This window comes from Coptis chinensis, chromosome 3 (genome assembly GCF_015680905.1).
Source record: "Coptis chinensis isolate HL-2020 chromosome 3, ASM1568090v1, whole genome shotgun sequence".
NCBI classification, from domain to species: Eukaryota; Viridiplantae; Streptophyta; class Magnoliopsida; order Ranunculales; family Ranunculaceae; genus Coptis; species Coptis chinensis.
Genome location: NC_141458.1, coordinates 56,128,906 through 56,131,532, shown reverse-complemented (window position 1 = coordinate 56,131,532; position 2,627 = coordinate 56,128,906). Strand labels below are relative to the sequence as shown.

The 2,627-nt window shown below is 39.7% G+C and overlaps 1 pseudogene; it reads right to left on the bottom strand.

Moving 5' to 3' along the window:
• Positions 1-1,911: 1,911 nt before the first annotated feature.
• On the bottom strand, positions 1,912-2,005 carry LOC147510096 (small nucleolar RNA R71; annotated as a pseudogene).
• Between the last annotated feature and the right edge of the window lie 622 nt (positions 2,006-2,627).

Here is a 2,627-nt window from a genome sequence, read left to right as displayed (position 1 = left end):
TAATTGTTTTTATGTTAAGTTTAGTTTCAAATCCAATTCTTGTGTTAGATTAAACTCTAGAATCATTATTCTTAATTAGATTGATTAATAAAATAGCTAGTTTGTTAATTTCGATTCTTGTCATTTACATTTGTGTTAGATCTGATTTCATTTATTACTTGTTATTCAATTCTTAGTTATTAATTAGATTTTAATTATTGTTTAATTTATATTAGTAAATTTCAATTCTTTATATTATGTTTAGTTTTAATTTAATCGGAAATGATTGCGTAATGATTCTCGGCTAAACCTCCATTAGAGGGGGTTGAGAAGCCTAGATGAAAGCTTGATTCCGATTATCGTAGAGTCGTCGCAATTTCCTTTCCACTCTAGAAGCGATTAGTTCACCATGAGAATGGGTTTAATCGTTCACATGCTAGTTATGAATTGGTAGGAATGCCTTGTGTAATTAGGAATTAGGAATAACCATATTATTCTGCGAAGCAGTTTAATTTGGATTACGACGATTCGTCGTTAGTAGGATTAAGTCGAGTTAAGGTGGAATCAATCCCCCTCTAACTCCTTATCATAGAATCAACGTAGCATTCCCATAGTTGTTCTGATAATCGACTAGTTGCATCTTGTGGGTAGTTGCATCGTAGTCTAGTTGCCACTTCGTAAATCTCTCATTAGACTTTAGAGTTAAGAGTACTTATACGTAGAGAACATTAACATGCGGAAGGACTAGGAGTGGAACGAACTTCCTACTCCACTATATCTCATAGGATTGAGAGTAGAATCTTTGATAAATATAGGCAGCATAAGATAGTTTTAGTTTACTTACATTTTGAGTTCATCGTTCATTTCGTTGGTAAACTATTAATTTTATGTTTATCAAATGGCGCCGCTGCCATCTTAGTTTCACATTCGCATTGTTTTCGTAGTGTAAGTACTTTTCTTAAAGTCCCATTTCACCCACCCACCCTTGTTTGATTCATACTGTGGTTTTCCGTTTCATCGTTGAAAAATTCCGCGACAAAATTACACTGAGGCTATAAGGAGCACACCTGCGCCCTATAGCCTGGAGCACGAGCGTGACCCGCCCCCATACAGAGCGCGACCCTCCCTAAGTAACTAGAACACGAAAGCACGACCTGCGCCCAATGCGAGCGCGCCCGCGCCCTAAGTTATATTTTTCAGGAATTCTACAGTTTTGATTCGAACTTTGATATTTCAAGTTTTTCGGTGTTCTAACTTGTTATATACACCGAAACACGCGTAAACAAGACGCTTATTCATAAGCGAAGCAAGGGCCTAATCAGGTATTCCTTTCTTCCACACCTCGCGATCTCTGTTAGAGGTTTATACTAGTATATCGAGAATTGTTTGGAGTTGTTGATGTGTTTATCTAAGTTTGGTTTTAGCCTTGTATGAGATTAAGGTCCGGCCGAACAAAAACACCGAGCGTAATTACCCAACAACGTCAACAAACAAGTCTATCTAGTATACCACCCACTACACCTCTAGCTACTATTTCACACACATCACGACACAATGCCCGGCGAAGAAGAGACTCCTCTCTCGACTTCTACAAAGTCTTGGCGATAGCCCCAAATCTTGCATCGTTCTAGCGGACCGATTGGGGATTTCGAATCCCCAAATATTTTAATTTGTTACCCGCTTTTCATGGATTAGACCATGAGAAACCTTATCAGCACATGCGTAGGATTGAACAAGTCCTAACAACATTCCACCATCCTACGGTTGGTGCGGAACAAATTAAACTAAGGGTATTCCCTTTCACCTTAGCCGAAAAGGCGGCGTCTTGGTTAACTGCCCAAACCCCTAATTTTGTGGACTCGTGGGCTAAACTTGTTCAGTTGTTTATGGAACATTTTTACCCACCCCTAAAGACGGATGAGATGCTTTCCAAGATTCATTTCTTTCGACAAAATCCTCATGAAACATTTTCAGAGGCTTGGAATCGTTTCACCGATCTCCTTATAGAGTGTCCACATCATAACTTAGCAAAAGACACGTTAGTTCGTGCCTTTTTCAAAGGACTTCTACACCACCATAAAGAAGTCCTAGACATAATGAATGGGGGTAGTTTCTTAAGAAAAGGAGCCTCGGAGGCTTATAAATTTTTAGAGGATCAAACTAAGCGAAATAACAACTGGGGGGGTAGTGATGATATCCACCGCTCCGCTAGTTCATCAAATACAGTTAAGGCCGCCGGTATGTTTGAAATTAAACACGATCCCGAGCTTAAAACTCTAATCGAATCACTCACTAAAAGGTAAAGGCCATTTCGGGTTCAACAAAAGCCTATCCCGTCATGAATGTAAATTCAAATCCATGTAGTTTGTCTTTGGAGCCCCGAGCATCCCGACTCCCACCGTCCTATAGCCTATGAACGGGCTTGTTCCATTAATAGTGAACCTAACGCCCTTGGAGACAAAATCCCAACTTCGGTTGGAGAAATAACCAACACGTCACACCTCCAGGGTACAATAATCAATATGTTAGGCCAACACAAAGTTTTAACCAAGCTCCACCACGACAAGGATAGGGTCAGGGTAATTTTAATAATTATAACAACCAAGTGCAACCTCGACAAGGTCAAGCACAAGGTCAAGGTAGTTATA